Here is a 16,382-nt window from a genome sequence, read left to right as displayed (position 1 = left end):
ATCGTCAGCCTGCTCAGGAAGTGGCACCCTATGAAGGAGCCGAGGAGCCTCCTGCCCTCCTCTCCACACGCACACCCACTCTAACCATGCGCTGCAAGAAACAGGTAATTCAGAGACATCCCAGGGCCATCTCCAATGAACTGAATGTCACTCTGGAAAGAGCTGAGTGAATCCAGTACCCTTCCATCACCCCTTCGCAGACACCATTAAAGAAAACACCACCAAAGGAATGAATGAATCTCAGCTACTTGAAAATCACAACAAATGTCCAATGATAACTACACATTTAAATAAGAAAAAAAAATGCAAAATTCTCATCATTTTGTAACTTGTCCAAATTCTTCATTTAAACAGCACTAGGCCTTTTTAAAAGACTCAATTCTTGGACTTCCTTCTTACCATCCATGTGCCTGGAAGGGCCAGCGGAAAGTCCAATTTCAGCGCAGAGTCCAAAGATCTCAACATGCACATGTAGAACAGCAATCATTACTGCTGCATTAAAAGTTGTTGGGCTTCTCATCCTCGTAACTGCTGGTGTAGTGATGTATTTATTTACACAAATAAGAAGAGTCAGCCATGTCCTTAATATTCTGTATCTTAACATGCAATACAGAAAATAAACATAAACAATGGGACTGGACTTGGAGGGACCAAGAACTTCACACAATGAAAACAGGAACTCTTGAGGCCCCCTCCATTGACATCGTAAAGTTGCCACATTTTCTGGGCTCTCTTTTGAATTAATGTGGCATCTGTTCCAAGTACAGCATGCTAACATTTTACTAAAAGATATTTTCATTCTACATTTGTATCTGGTTTGCTTTTTATTTGAACTCCTGTTTTAGTTCCTTGGTCATTATTCCCTGAAACCAAGTCGTCACTTTAGTATTCCTAATCTATCTCCCCTGGGCGCGAAGAGGGTGGGGAAGAACCATCCGCTTAAAAATCCTCTCCTAGCAATAATCACAATATGCTCTGCATATAGATTAAGAAAATAAACAGCACAGAGATTGTTGTAGGCTTTTTAGTATTGAGTCCTGATAAGTCAACGGCATCTGTTCCTTTTAGAAAAAAAGAATTCTGCTCTGAGGTGTGTTGGGGGGGAGGGGAGGGGAGAAGTAAACAAACACCAGATAAAATAATTCAGTTTACAAAGTTTGGTCTCCATGAAAGGATGATTTTGATAATTTACCCATATCTAACTCTCATCTAGTGATCACTGCTTTTTAAGACATCCTCAAAGACGCTGTAGCAACAAGCCAAATACAACCACTTGTACTTAACATGCATGCTGCATACGCTACCCTGTTACGTCATATCAGGCACAGAGAAGACGCTTACCAAGCTATCCTGCGTTCTATAAACTGCCTAACAACAACAGGAAAAGGCATTGCCACCTCAGAGCGAGCAGGCGCTAGCAGGGCCGGGAGCCTGGCCCTCTGCTCAACACTGTAGGAAACAAGTGAGGCTCAGGCTGCTGTCTTTCAAGCTCCCATCTCTCAAGGCCTTTGCGCCATCGCTCAGCCTTTCACAGAAAGAAAGACTGTTTCTTTAAAATTAAAGAGCTGCAAAAGATCACTCCAACTTAAAAGCCCGGCACCTTTTACCAAATGTCCTCCAGCTGCACCCCCTAGCACCACACCAAGGCTGCCTCTGTGCAAGAAGGGCCTCTCAGAGCACTGGCTCCCAACTGGGTGTGTGCACCCCTCCACCCCCTGAGAAATTACCATTTAACATTCTTAAAGCATACTCTTCCATAAAAGCCAACTTTTATGTTTGACATAAAGTACCAGATCAGACTGTTCTACATTTTCTTGATGGTCATAATTGTTTAAAAAGAAACAAAGAAAGAAAAAAATGGGGACAACAGGTCAAGATGAATGAAACTAGAAATAACAAGCAAGGTAGCTTAGGCCACTAAGCTCCAAGTCTTGTCCCTGCCTCAGTTTCACCATCCATGATGCTAACTGAGCTCTCTGTGCACTTACAAGACTATTAAGCAGAACAGAACACTCTGACGGGCAGGTCAGAGCCACTCAAAAGGAAAAGTACATCTGTGAATGTCAACAATGAGAAATAATCAACGTGGCTAAACACCATCTACAGGGGCACAGCAGGTGGATCACCACTTGGGATACTGCATCCTGTATCCCTCCACTGCCTGGGAGTGAGCCCAACCTTGGCCTTCTAATCCAGCTTTTGGGGTAACGCACCTGGAGGCAGCTAATGCTGCTGGCTCAACTGCCTGAGTCCCCCCCCACCCCCCGCCACCCACCTGCAAGAGGTAGATGGAGCCCCTGACCTCAGCTCAGACCAGACCTGGCAATTGGGAAGAAAGCTCTTTGAAATAAATAACAAATGAGTAAATACACACGGATAAAAGAACTGACTATGCTGCAGCTAAAATAAACTGTTCTACCCTATCAGATCCAAATCTTGGAATTTGACGGCAAGGTGTCAGCACCTTACTAAATGTAAATCAAAAGGCTGTAAGGAATATATTCAAAGACTAAAAAGCCTTAAATTGTTTTGTTTCAATGAATTTCACAGCCAGAGACACGGAGAGATCATCTGTTGGTACACTTCCTACACGTCCACACTGCCTAAGCAGAAGCCTGAGGCCTCAGTCCAGGTCTGCACATGGGGCAGGAGGTCAAGCTCCTGAGCCATCTGTTTACCTCTCTGGTCCTGTATTAGCAGCAGACTGGAGTCAGGAGCCAGGCATTGAAGCCAGGTACTACACGGGGGGAGGGGGGGACAGGACTAAATCATCCTAATCACTAAATTAAATGCCCACTTTTTTCAAACACCTATAATTTTAAAAAAGTGTAATAGCAACATAAGAATCATTTTAATTAAAAATTACAAAGTAGATTATGACAAATAACCTTAGCAGTGAGTTAAAACTCTCAAAGCCAAAATCAAGATTCACATTTAACTGTAGATTGTAAGAACTTGAGTAAATCTTTTTTTATACCAGAAAAACAAATAGCATTAAGAAAAATCACCTTTGGGCCCGGCAGCGTGGCCTAGCGGCTAAAGTCCTCGCCTTGAAAGCCCCGGCGTCCCATATGGGCGCCGGTTCTAATCCCAGCAGCTCCACTTCCCATCCAGCTCCCGGCTTGTGGCCTGGGAAAGCAGTCGAGGACTGCCCAAAGCTTTGGGACCCTGCACCCGCGTGGGAGACCCGGAAGAGATTCCAGGTCCCGGCATCAGATTGGCACATACCGGCCCGTTGCGGCTCACTTGGGGAGTGAAACATCAGATGGCAGATCTTCCTCTCTGTCTCTCCTCCTCTCTGTATATCCGGCTTTCCAATAACAATAAAAAAAAAATCTAAAAAAAAAAAAAAAACATCACCTTTTCTTTTTAATTGCTTTTAAAACGCCAAGGGTTATTAGCAAGGCATTTGGATAGGTGATGGTGGTGAGGTTGCCATGAAGATCAAGGGCCAGCATGAACACCTGTGCAGACCACCTTCAGGAGTACCGCTACTGATCTGGGATTCTATCAATGAAAATATTATTAAAGGTTACCTTGGGTTTAAAATTCTGCTTGTGAAGACTGAATGAGTAGTTCTTAACAACCAAGCAGATCATTTGTATAAAAACGGGAAAAAAAAAAGGCACCTGGAAACACAATTGCTCTTTGTGTAAAGCATCTGTGAGAAGCTGCTAGTAGGACCGATCTCTGAGATGACGCCTCTGTGAATTACCATACGGCACAGAAGACAATGTTGTCACTTCAGATTGGCAAACTTTTTTTTCATTTTTAGAAATAATAATGGCATGAAGTAAAAATTACAAAAACTCATAATCAGTCTACAGCATGAGGTTTATAAACTAGGTTTTATCCACCTCTCTTCTTCCAACCTCATTCCCCCTTTGCACATAAGCCCCATTGCCAAAGACAAGCAAGTATTAAGAGTAAACTTCAAGAGTATTATATAGAATTCCATTTGCCTTTAAATGTGTGCACATATGTGCGCGTGTAATACATACAGAAATGCACAGGAACCGTTTCACAGTAGGATGAGAATAGGACTTGAATGTTCTACTTTACCACACCTGTATCACTAGACTTTTTCTTAAAAGAGGGGTGGGGATTGTGGCACAGCAATTTAGCTGCAGCTAAAAAGCCTGCATCCCACACAAGTGGAGGGTCTTAGATGGAAATTTTCCTATCCACTTCCTATCCAGCTTCCTGCCAGTGTGCACCCTGGGAGGCAAGAGATGACAGCTCAACAACCTGGATCCTTTCCACTCCCAGAGGAGATGGCTTGACATGGGATTCCGGGTGTGTAGCTTCAGCCTGGCCCAGCCCTGTTAGCAGCATTTGGGGACGGACAATCTCAACCTCTCTGTTTCATTCTCTTTCTCTCCCTCCCCACAAACCCCTTACATGTACCTTTTAAATAGGTACACTTAAAAAAAAAATACATATATATATAATATAGACACATATAACTGAAAAGGACAGTTATTCAACCACCAAAATGTTGTTACTTAAAGACAAGTACTGAAAGTGAAGTACTTGCGCCTACAAAGAAAATGAATAACCTATAACCTACTGTGCTACAGTACCAATCTCTAACCTTTAAGAAATCAGTGTTAGGTATCAGTCCACATTCGGCCCTGTGCTGGGCCATGAACTCAGCGATGAGCAAAGGAGGCGCCATCCCAAATGCCTTCACTTCCACTGCATTTCTGTGATTATTATTTCTAAAATATTCAACCTAAGTCAACCAAATCAACATGAAAACAGTCTCAAAATGATTCATTATGGCTGTGGACATTTCAGTAAATTGAAAACTTCATCAGTAATTCATTTTCTAGGTTTCTGTGGGAATTACACAGTTTAGTACAGCACTATAGACATTGATGAGCAGGACACTCAGGAATCAAACCTAGGCCCGAATCCAGGTGACACCACTGGTTACCTAATGTGACCCCAAGGAAATTCCCATTTCCACACCTGTAAGTGGAGGCAGGATGATAGTAAATTCTTGGGATACTAGTGTGAAGCTTACAGTTAAATGAGATCTTACATTTAAGACTTACCATTACACATAATAAACACTCAGTGTTCTCAGTAATATTTTGACAAGCGCAGAAAAATTCTATAGAACAAAACCATTCAAAACTTCAAACATTGAAAATGTAACTTATATCCACTCTCCAAAAGTAGATACCACATATGTGTAAACTGGTATGTTACCACATACAAATATTTTTTGACAAAAAAGGCTTCACTTTCTCAAAGTGTCTGGAGGTTGGATTCCTGGCACCTGGTCCTAAGCCCAGCTTCCTCCCGGTGCAGACTCTGGGACTTTTAAGCAACTGGGCTCCTGCCGGACCCTGGCCGGGGCCCAGCCGGCTCTCAGAGGGCATTTGGGGACTGAACCAACAGATAGGAGCTCTTTTTCTCTGTCTCTCTCAGTCTCTAGGCCTCTAAAAGAAATAATTTTCTAAAATCCTATAATTAAAACTTGTTATCATAACACACTAGGACATTTATGATATCTATAATACACAAAAACATATCACAATGTATTGTCAGGAACTATCCCCAAAACACGCAGTACAAAAACACACAACAGGAACTTACCCATTGATTTTTTTTGTTTCATGTTGATTCTCATATTTAACATTTTAGGATATTAGCAGTAACATGACATAAATACATTAACATTGAGCCTCTTACTACTGATTAAAAATTCAATGTGTATATTCATCCACAACTACGTTCACAAGTATTATCTCACCTAATCTGTTTAACAGCATAGTAAAGCAGGTTCTTAGGATTTCCATCTTGCCCTAAGGAAAACTCAACCCAGCAAGGTTGCAGTTCCCTACAGTGTGCAGCCAAAGGATAAGACTGGAAACTAAGTCTGTGATGCAATCACAACTGTTTGGTTTACATTGGCCTGAAATATTTCACAAAAAAAGAGAGAGCTGTGTTCAACAATTTAAGTAGGCCAGCATTCAACAATAAAAGTATTACTCTATAGTAAATACACACAGCTGTCCAGTCCCACTCTCTTTATTTCGTCCCCTTTATTCCAACCTCAGCATTTCAGCATTTCTGTATAATGGATCCAAGCCTGCTATTTTCTGTACCTGTCAATTAATAACAGAAACAACTTTCCCTTATATGCAATGTAGCCCTCTGTGTTTAACTTCTTTGTAAATGCTGAATTTATTTCACTTTAATATTAGGCCTTTAAAAAAAAGACAAATGGATATAAAATAAGAGCATATAATGTAGAACCGTTATCAGACCAGATTCCATACATTTTTGACACCTCTAAAGAGTCTAGTTAATGTCAAAAATGTACCCTAACAAATTTTAAATCTCAATTATGAGGGGTGAAAAGGTTAGTTTTATTACAGCGGATTGGTTTGTTATGTAAACAAGTACTTAAATAAATACTACTAAACGCAGAGTTTTCTTAAATAAACACAGCAGCCCTCAGTAATAATATTCCAAGAGCTCCTCACCATGGGGGGAAAGCTGGAACAGATTACTGGCCAACCAGGCTGCAAACGCACTTGCCTGGTTCTGTCCGCAAACGAAAGCACAGAGGAACACACCCTAACTTACACTCCTGACTTTTAAACTTTCCTGGCCATCCCCTTCCCATCTCCAAACAGGTAAAAGGGGCCAGCCATGCAAATTAAAGTATCCTACAAGTTCAAGAGCCTCAAAGAGGTCAATGTCCTTCAGCAACACATACGAATACTTGGAGAGTTTTTTGGACCCAACATTTTGAGTACAACCCAGACTTTTTCTGGGGTTGTTTACTGGCCCCCAGCACATCCATCTCTAACCCTGGTGGGGTGGGGGAAGGGACATGGCATGCTTCTAAATACAACAGCATTTTCTCAAGGTGTGGTAGACACTGTGACATCACTTTACAGGACTTTATTTTTACTAAGAAACTAGTGCATGCTCTCCTGTACAAACATCATGGACAAAGGAATTGTGATCCGGAAGCCAAGTGAGGGCACATTAAGGTCCAATGGCATTGAGCGCGGGACAGGCCCTGCCTCAACACAGGGCACCCAGGGAGAAATTAACTGCTCCCTCATTACCATAAGCCAAAACCTTCAAGGTCTTGTTAGAACAGCCCCAGTTTCTGATCAGATTACAATGTAAAATAGAGGGAAAAACGTGAAGCAAGCTCTTTTGATATAACAATAACTACTGCTGCTGCTACAACTCACTGAGCCTTTCCTACATGTGCACTATACTACGCGCTGTCACCGACTGTTAACACTTCCCTGTGGCAACCCTCCGTGGGAAAGTAAGATAGATTCCCACCCCTGAAATGGAAATGCTGCAAATGAAAAATATAAACAAATTAGAGCAAGCTCACCTTTTCTTTAGTTTACCTTTCAGGTTACACGTTAGTATTAAATTAATACTAAAAGAATATTTATGTCCAGTGATTTGTCTTCCAGTTGGAGAGAGATTAGCATTCAAGATGTTGAAAAGTATTATCGAAGAATCATAAAACTAAGAACTAAACACTGACCTCAAAAAAGCCTCTCATTCAACTTTAATAAATAACTGTTCCTATTAAAATTAAAAAAGAAAAAACAGGAGATGGAGGTGAGGAATTTCAGTAAGAAACTTCTAGCATGCACACCAGCAACCAATGATGCTTTATTTATAAAGAGACTTGCTATTATCACCTGCAATTTATACATATATTTTACATATACATTTTATATTAGCTGATAAAAAATAAACTAAAAATGCTACGCTGTTTCTGAACACTCAATTTAGAACTTCAACAGCTTAATAATCATGATGTGACTAACCAAACTTTTACTTAGCAGAAAGTTGTTAGCTTGGGAAGCTGTGTATAAAATGGAGTAGGCAAGAGGGAAGGGTTCCCTGGGCTGCTTAAATCAACTACAGGTCCCAGCATGCAATGCTCCAATCTGAAGCCAAGTAAAGAAAACCTCACAATGCACCTTGGGAGTTGTAGTAAGCATACCACTTCACTCTGCAGCAGCAAGTTTCAAGAAAGTCTGACTAGAGAGTACAATTTGACTAGATCTTATCAGGATCTAGTCAAATTTAGACCTAATTTGTTTGCTGCCAGCCCTGACACATAATTTCTCTAGTATACATTAGAAAAATGTTATGTTTGCTTTTACATCAACATTTTCACATCAGGAAAAAAACTTACAAAGGATGTTACATTACAAAGCGTTTTAAAAGCAAAAAGATCCAATAGGATGAAAAAATCGCTTCTCAGACTTTTTGTTTTTTTAGTTTGCACTGGTTTCACACTTTCTATCCCTCCCCACAAAATGTTTTGTTTTCCAGGTTTCCTTTTAACAGTGATCCAAGACATATCTTTGAAGAAAATTCTCACGTGTAAATATTTCCCATACTCCAGCATTGTCCCCCAGGAAATATACTTTTGTAGTAACACATACACACATCAGCACAAAAGCAAAAACCATAAATACTCCAGTTCCTCTCTGTCATGCCCTACTCCATATGCATGCCTTCCACTCCCTACTCCTAATTCCCTTCTACACACCCAGAACCACACACATGCAAACGTTTCGGGGGGAGGAGGGGAGGAAACAAAGGGGAACCAAATGCCCACTACAGGCCCATTTCTCTTATCCACTGACCTCTCCTGAAAACACTAAGGATCTTTATAAGCTATTAGTAACATGCCCTAACTTGAGCCAGTAAGTCTGAACTGTCCTTGCGTGTACGCGGTTCTACACACCCCACACCCCTACTTTTTGCGAGACTCTGCAAGGAGGCTGAGAAAGAACTAGGAGCAATGTGCATCAGGAGGCCTACTGCAGGTGGTGGGTTATTTTCAGGCGACTGCACCTTCACAAACAGGCTGTGGAATACAGTCCAAGAAATTCCTAACAAGGAAAGATATGCTGGCACAGGAATTTAACACAATCCAACTAAAAATCACCTGCAACACATGCTACTACATTTCACCACAGAAGTGACAGGCTACTAAAGGCTCTGAAGCTTCATCAATACAACGTACTGTCCATAAGGCCTGAGGTAGCGGTTGCCATGGCTACTATCACCCACTTTTATCAGGACATTATTGTCATTACCAGCAAGTTTGGGGGATACTTTTTTTACAATTAAAATGACATCCAAAAAAACCAAAAATGGTTTAGGGCGTTACTTGTTAATTGGGTGAAAACATCAACTACTGTGTGATTTGAAAGTATGCCTCTCAGAGATGCACATAGTTAACAATACTTGGATCTGCAGCAGGAAAAAAAAATCAATTTCTTTCTGCCGCTCCTTCTCCTCAAGCTCTGACAGTTTGTATTCTCAATGCAGCCAAAACAATAAAACAAAACCCATCTTTTTGGCTTCTGTGTTTAAGTTATGTTCTCCCCTGGCCCCAAAACCCAGTCAAAATAACGCCTAGATCATTGTCCTATTAGGCCCCATCCTCTTTCCATACTGATATTGCTGGGCCACTTTTTTGTCTCGGAAACCAGAAAACACGCCCGTGGCTGATTCCAAAAGACAGGAAAGAACAGTTTCCTTCAACAAAAACCTGTTCACTAACTCTTTACCTTAAAACACACACACACACACACACTTTAATGTTGGGGGCTGGAGGATTTGCAGAGGCTGGGAAGGAGGGATAATAAAACTGTCACCTGAGGGTCTGGGGAAAGAAAGCTGGGGTAGAAAAACCCATCGGAAAAATAACTTCACAAAGAATCTCCACACGGAAGAGCTCACCACTGCACCCAGTGAGACACGGTGGGCAGACCAATCACAGCACAGCTCATTCTCAGAGGTCTACAAAAACATTCTCACGAAAGTACCCAACTCCTCAATACACAATTTATGACAGCCTTCAAGACACATAAACAGCAAAACACAGGAACAAGAAAATAGATGCTATTTAAGAAATAATTATCCGCAATGAATTTAATATGCTAACATACTACCGCTTTAAAAAAAAAATCTCAAAGCAGTCAAAATACACTCCTGGCAACAATGTGATCAAAATGCATTGTAATGCTCTCACCGAACACTCAGGCCTACCAAAAACCCGTGTATAAAAGTTTCTGAGCGCTCAACATAAGTCATGAATACTTCCCAAGACAAAGATAATGTGAAAATTCAAACATGTTTCAAGAATTCAGTCCTGAATATACATATAAAACAATTCTGCCGAAGGTTGGAGACTTTAATCCCTTCAATTCTCCTTTTGAATAGTAATTAAATATAAAAGCTCCAACAATAAAACAGTAAGGATACAAAATTTACAAGCACATTCCTATAATCTTAACTTCAGAATTTCTTCACAGACAGCTTTAATATCCACTGTCTAAGGAATAAAAAGTTAGTATTACCCTGAGATTTCATTTTTATTTGAACAGTTCAACGATGTCCTCAGTGTATACAGAAGTGAGTTTTTATATTTACTATCTATTTGAAGCTATTTCATAAACAGTCACTCCTAAAATTTAAATTCTGATGGACTCATAGGAACAAAGATCACCAATATCTGTATTATATTATTTTTAATTTTCCAGTCCAATTTGTAACCAGAGCCTATCAAGAAAGCCACAACTGAAGACTGTAAACTCTAGCGCGCTCTCTGTCTCTCACACACACACACACACACTCACATACAATTTACAGAAAAACTCTCCTCTAGAGTTGAGTAGTCATTTTCTTGTGCATCTTTCTCAAGCACAAAGCAACAACATGTACATGTACCTCATGCTAACAGATACACATTTTTTTTCACTGGGAAAACAAGGCTGATAAGAGCTTTAGTCAAAGAAGAATTTCTCAAAAAGTTAGCAGAATCAATCTAAACTTTCCCAGTGACATCTGTTACTCTGTGTATTAATAACACTCTATAGAGAGTCTGGGAGCTTAAATATTCATTAAAATCAACCACTACCAAATTAATGGAGAAAGGAAGAAAAAACTTCAACAGGGCACAGGACACATAGTTCATAAGATCTTCAAAAGGAAAAATGATCTTTGGTTTTATTTATTTATGGAAAGCTGTCTAAGCAGCATTTTTGAAACAAAGCTTCAAAACTGTTAACAAAGAGATTTTTAGTAACCACAGTAGTATTTTAAAAACACAAATTGACAATGCAGTCAGGGTGTACTTTTTAAAGCATAAATTTCTCAACTGACAGGGAGAAAATTAACATTTTAAGACAAAAGCTTCTATCTGTATATTAATCAGTTGCTTCTCTCAACAACTGCAGGTCTGCACGGTTCCTGACAATTTACAAAGCACTTTCACATGCATTAGCTCATTTGCTCTCACTGAGAGAAAAGTACAGTAATTCGACTACAAAATAGGCCAATATCAAAGCAGATTCATCATATTTCCTACCTATTTCTAAGGCTTTCCTTTCCCCTTCTCTAAGTTTTTAAAACTTTGACATAAAACTTTAAAAGCAACCACAGCAGCATGTTATTTCCAGTGCTAATCAATTCGGCCAACACTAACAGAGCACAAAGACTATATGCTGCAAATACTTTGAAACTGTTCAAGTGCCACTTTCATCTGTATGCAGTTATTGTCCCATGTTAAAGAATGGACACATTGGCAGTGATGTATACTCACAAATGTAACTCTATTGAAAAGTTCAAGAATCTATCTTTGGAGGCCAAGGTAAAGCCATCAACCTCTATATTAGAATTACTGCCCATGGATTCAAGGGGAATCAAAACACACAAAAGTCTCTCTCTTTTTTTTTTCCAACACGTTTCCCCTTTCCAAATCTTCAACAACTTGGTCTCCTATTTGTAGCAGCACAAAGCTTAGAACTCAAATCATGCCAAGTACTTTTGTTTATAGCAATTGCACATCTTTCTAAAAAAGAAAAAAATTGGTGCAATGATCCATGCATCATTTTAAAATAGAGTCATTCTCACAGTGCTCTCTACCTAGGCCCAACATCCTCAGGCTATCCATATCAGCAAATCTTTCATGTAGAATATTACAGAGAGGTAAAAAGTTAGCCAAAGATTTCAGTATCCAATAGTAAATGCAATGTTATTAACAGAATTTTTAAATTGACTTACTCGAAATCTTCCTGGAACTTTTAAGGTGTTAAATCCTGTTGTTCATGTGAGGCTAAGGATAGCTGCAGTAAGTAGCAAGACCCTCAAAATTTAAAAAAAAAAAAATCTTTATCTTGCTGTAGCACCTCCTGCTGGATTGCGTTTAGAGATCTTCATGTAAGCAGAAGAGGAGTATTTCTGAGGTAGCTCCTTCCAGAAGACTGAATAGGAAAAAAGATGGACTCTTCAAAGCTAAAAGAAAATAGGGCCCCGTCGATCACTTCACACCTCTTAAAAAATCAAATGTGCCAATGATGGGGTGGGTGTCTTTAACCTAAAACCATTCCACTTCCATAAAGACTCGCCCAAGTCCAGAGCACAACAGGCTTAAATCATGCTTGCAAAATTACCTAAAAACTAATTTCCAAAGCCTTCAAAGGCTCTAAAGAAAAAACTTTTTCATGAGCAGCCAAGCAACGCCAGTCAAAATGCAAATTCGGTTATGTACCAAAAAGTCAAAGTCTGATGTACCCCAAAGCTCAGGGATTCTGTAACATGTTAGCCAGATGCTTGTATTTCGAGAATTTTCTGCACTAATACTATGCCCTGCACTGAAGAGCGATTGTACATCTACAGAAGTCTTAAGTACAGGATTTTTTTTTCTTACAAACATGAGTATAACTCCAAGCAAAAAAAAAAAAAAAAAAAAGAAACCCTCTCTGCCATCAAAAGATGCATCCTCGGATTTTAGAATGCCTTCTTCAAACCTCTGATATGATCCTGAACAAGACAGCAACACAGATCCCACAGGAGCCAGAAAAAGAAACTTACAAAATTACAATAATACTATTTCCAATTTAAAAAAAAAATAGGTTAAGTTTCCTACAATGCTGCTACAAACCAATGGTGAAACTTTAAGAGCAGGCAATCTTCAAAACCAGAAAGAAAAGCTGACCTATTTACTGCCCAAACGTGACTGCAAGCTAGATGTAAACAAATCATACAAATCCCAGAAAACTATGCTCAGATTCCTCCCCCCTTGAGGGTCCCCCCCTCCAAGCCCTCGGTAACGCCGGGGAGCCTGTGAGTACCCCTTCTAGGACACAGTCCGGCTGCTCACCTTAAAGAAATCCTACAAGGTGCACCTAGGAAAAAGGGCTGCCTTCCTAGAGCGCACGAGTGCTTTTAAAAACACACACAAAAAACAAAAAACACAGGAAAAAAAAAACTTCCATCAGCTCCAATTAATCTGATTCTAATATTCAGCTATCAATTATTAATACTGAAAGGCTCTTGCCCAACTTCCCCAGTTCCAGCATCTGCATTCCCGACATCTACTATTGAGAGAGAGGAAAAAAAAAAATCCGCACCCCAGCTCTGGGGCAGATCTTTGAAATCCGAAACACCAGCCACAAAGTTCACTGTCAAGGCCGGTGCCCAGGCCCACACACACCCGGACCTTCATTCCACGCCTGAGATTCAAGAAACCCACACTCGCAAGAGCCAACCTTCCCCAACAGCACAATGTGGACGTGCCGAGTGAGATCCTCGTACTTCAAGACCTAAACAAAGAATATTTCAACATATGACCGGAATATGATGACACCAGATTCACCAATGAAAACAAAACCTGCCTTCACCATCAGCGGCCGTACCCTCCGTCTCCACAACTCAACTACTTAAGAAATCACTCCAGCACACATCTGCACCCCCCCAAGCGGTCTGGGGCCTCCTTCGGGGGTACCAGCCACAGACAAAGTTGAAAGGAGACATTCTTCTCCCCCCCACCCCCCCAGCCCTCTACCTCCCCTACCCCCGCCCCCCACCCCCCACCCTACGCCCAATGCCCAATCTCTACCCTCCCCTCCCAGGGCCACCTTACTGCTGGCTACCCACCATCGTGAACGTGTGGTCAAAGGGGGGGGGGGCGAAAGAAAATTAAAAAAAAATAAATCCTAACAGCACCGCTCGGCAGAATAAAGAGACCCGAGAGGATGACGAGAAGTGTTGGGAACTGCGTGCACGGCGGGGCTGGACCAAACGGAAAGAGTCCCACTCTGCGCGCCCCTCCCCCCGGCGGGGGCGCGGGCGGGGGAGGGGCGGCCGCAGCCCCTCTCGGAGCGGCCTGTCCGCGGGGTCCCGGGGCGCCCCCCGAGCGGCCGCCGCCACCGCCGCCGGCGAGGGGTGGGGTGTTGCGGGGGGGGGGGGGGTGGCGATGCGGGAGGGCCGGCCCCGGGGTGAGGGGTGCACGGCAGACTCTCCGGAATAACAAGTTGCAGAAGAAGAAGAATAAGCGGAATTTCCCCAACGCCGCTGCTCCGGCCACCCCAGACAAATGCACCAACACACACTCACACTCACACACACACACTCACACACTCACGGTCGGCCCGGCAGCGTCAGCAGCCGCAGCTTTTTTTTTTTTTCTTTAAACCAGATCCCTCAGTCACCAAACAAGATGGTTTTCCTCAGCGTCCTCCCCCCAAAAAAAATTTTTTTAAAAATAATAACCATAATAAAAACTTCACCCCACAGCATCCCGGAGAAGGGGTGGGGGTGGGGAGATGAAAGAGCCGAGACGCCCGTGGCCGGGGCCGAGGGAGAGCCCAAAGCTGGGGGGGCTGCCGAGCTCCGCGCCCCCCACCCCCGCTCGCGGCCCCCCGCCGGGGCAATGTGACGCCCCCCGGCCCGCCACCCCCGGCGCGCCTCTTGTCACCCGCTCCGGCCCGGCACTCAGCGCCCAGGCTCCCGAGGCTGCTCATAAACTTACTTCCAATTTATCCTGGGGAGGGGTGGAGAGAGCAGAGGAGAGGAAAGGGGTGGGGGGGAGAGAGACAAGGTTTTCCCATTGTCTTTTTTTTTTAGGTGGGGGGGGAGAGGCATAGGAAGGGCACGCAGGGGGGCGCCCCGAAGGGGAAGTTATGGCTCAAATCTCAAGTTGACTGAGGGGTCCTAACGAGAACACCACCATCACCACCACCCCTTTCCCTCCTGCCTCCCACACACACCCCTCCCCTCCCCTCCCCCCAACCCCCCAAACAACAAACTCCAAGCAAGCAGCCCCTGTTCCTCCCAGAGACAAACACCAGAGACAAGACAGAGGGAGAGGGGGAGAGGGAGAAAGGGAGAGAGAGAGAGAGAGAGAGGAGAGAGGCAAAGGGGAAGGGGGAGGGGAAACAGAGCTACTCCAGAAAAAAAAAAAAGGAGCGAGAGAGTGAGAAGAGAGAATGGAAAAGCTGGGATACTGCACCCTCCTGCTGCTGGCTGGCTGTCCCCCCTGGCAGCTGGAGGCAGGAACTCTGAGCAGGAGAAGCAGGAGGAGGAGGAGGAGGGAACTCTTCTTCATGGGGAGGGAGGGAAGAAGCTGGAGCTGCTGCTGCTGCTTTCTGCTGCTGCTCTGGGCCCCTGGCACTTTTGAGATATTAGTGTGTTAAGATGGTAGGTTGTTCCCTCTCCCTCCTCCTCCTCCTCTCTCTCACTCACTCTCTCTCTTCTCTCTCTCTCTCTCTGGGCTGTTTCTTTCCTCCTCTTCCCCAGGCAAGGGAGGGGGGTGGGGAGGAGGGGTGGGGGGAGGAACTGGATCCTCCTCCTCCTCCTCCTCCAGGAGACACACACACAGGGCCCAGGCCGGAATAGGAGCGGGGCGGGGGGGGTGGAATCAGAGCAGCAGGCGAGAAACTATGGGAGACAAACAAGCCCAACTCTTCATCCTCCTCCTCCTCCTCCTCTCAGCAGCAGCAGCGAGCACCACCAGCCCATTCACCACCCGGCCCCGGGCCGCAGCACCTCCGCCGCCTCAGCCCGGGGATCCCTCCGCCCAGGCCCAGACACACACTCGCCCGCGCGGGAACCCGCCGCGCGGCCCCGCCGGCCCGCCGCCGCCGTGCGCGCCCCCGCCGCTCCCGAGAGCCGGGCGAGAGGCACTGGGGCTGAGGGGAGCGGGGACGAGGCCGGCAGGGCGGGGGGCCGCCGGGCGGAGTTGTACGCCGGCCGGCCCGGGCCCCCCCCCCCCCGGCGCCGCCGAGCGTGGCTGGCGGGACGCGCGGGCCCAGCCCGGCCCCTCTCGGCCCCTCCGGGGGGCGGCGGCGGAGGGAGGAGGCCGGTTTGAGGGGTGGCGGGGGCCCGCGGCGGCGCTCGGGCGGGCGGACTACTTGACGTGTCGGTGCGGCGAATTTATTTCACTTTGCCTAAGGAACGGGGTGTGCTGCGGCCCCCATTGCCTAGGGAAAAAACCCGGATGTAAAGTGAGTGAAACTAAACTAGAGTGAAGTAGGGCAGCGGCAGCCAAACTCCAGTGCAGCGGCGGCGGCGGCCGT

General features: G+C 44.2%; 1 protein-coding gene across 11 annotated transcripts in view; it reads right to left on the bottom strand.

Annotated features, from left to right (window-relative positions):
* Positions 1-15,851, bottom strand: part of PHF21A (PHD finger protein 21A) — a 208,397-nt gene extending 192,546 nt beyond the window's left edge. For 3 of the 11 annotated variants that reach the window (XM_058663113.1, XM_058663110.1, XM_058663115.1), the window contains exon 1: positions 12,088-12,916. The gene's annotated coding sequence lies outside the window, so the exon portion shown is untranslated. Of the gene's footprint in view, positions 1-12,087; positions 12,923-13,962; positions 14,009-14,577; positions 14,724-15,316 lie in introns of those variants that run through there. The other 8 variants (XM_058663116.1, XM_058663114.1, XM_058663112.1 and 5 more) reach the window with 7 other exon arrangements.
* Between the last annotated feature and the right edge of the window lie 531 nt (positions 15,852-16,382).

The sequence above is a fragment of the Ochotona princeps genome, chromosome 4 (assembly GCF_030435755.1).
Source record: "Ochotona princeps isolate mOchPri1 chromosome 4, mOchPri1.hap1, whole genome shotgun sequence".
In the NCBI taxonomy this organism is placed as follows: Eukaryota; Metazoa; Chordata; class Mammalia; order Lagomorpha; family Ochotonidae; genus Ochotona; species Ochotona princeps.
Note: the sequence above shows the minus strand (reverse complement) of the source record. Positions and strands in the feature narration are given on the sequence as shown.